The sequence below is a fragment of the Cystoisospora suis genome, assembly GCF_002600585.1.
Source record: "Cystoisospora suis strain Wien I chromosome Unknown contig_1785, whole genome shotgun sequence".
NCBI classification, from domain to species: Eukaryota; Apicomplexa; class Conoidasida; order Eucoccidiorida; family Sarcocystidae; genus Cystoisospora; species Cystoisospora suis.
The window spans coordinates 66,554-66,836 of record NW_027154585.1 but is presented as its reverse complement, the minus strand read 5'-3'; the positions used below and the strand labels follow the sequence as shown (position 1 = coordinate 66,836).

General features: G+C 43.5%; 1 protein-coding gene across 1 annotated transcript in view; it reads left to right on the top strand.

Annotated features, from left to right (window-relative positions):
* The first annotated feature begins 77 nt into the window (after positions 1 to 77).
* CSUI_003960 (amine-terminal region of a tm vesicle-mediated sorter) overlaps positions 78 to 283 on the top strand; it is a 52,756-nt gene continuing 52,550 nt past the window's right edge. Inside the window, exon 1 of the mRNA XM_068064155.1 lies at positions 78 to 137. The gene's annotated coding sequence lies outside the window, so the exon portion shown is untranslated. The remainder of the gene's footprint in view (positions 138 to 283) is intronic.

Here is a 283-nt window from a genome sequence, read left to right as displayed (position 1 = left end):
TGTCTCTTCATTGATGGATGGACGTGTCTGTGTGTGTGGTATCGTGAATGCGTTGCAAAATTAGGTCAAAGTCGATGAGTTTTATATCAACTCACCTCAGAGGGGCGACCCTCGCCTCTCTGACGTAGAAAGTGCAGGTAAACACACCACATGCCTTCGTCTTTATCAGATGAATGCTTCTCTTCCCTTCCCTCTCTCTAATCTTCTCCTTTTTCTTCCTGTCCTTTTTCTCTCCAGGCAATTCTTCTTGCATATGTAGGACGTCTATCTATCTTTAATCTAT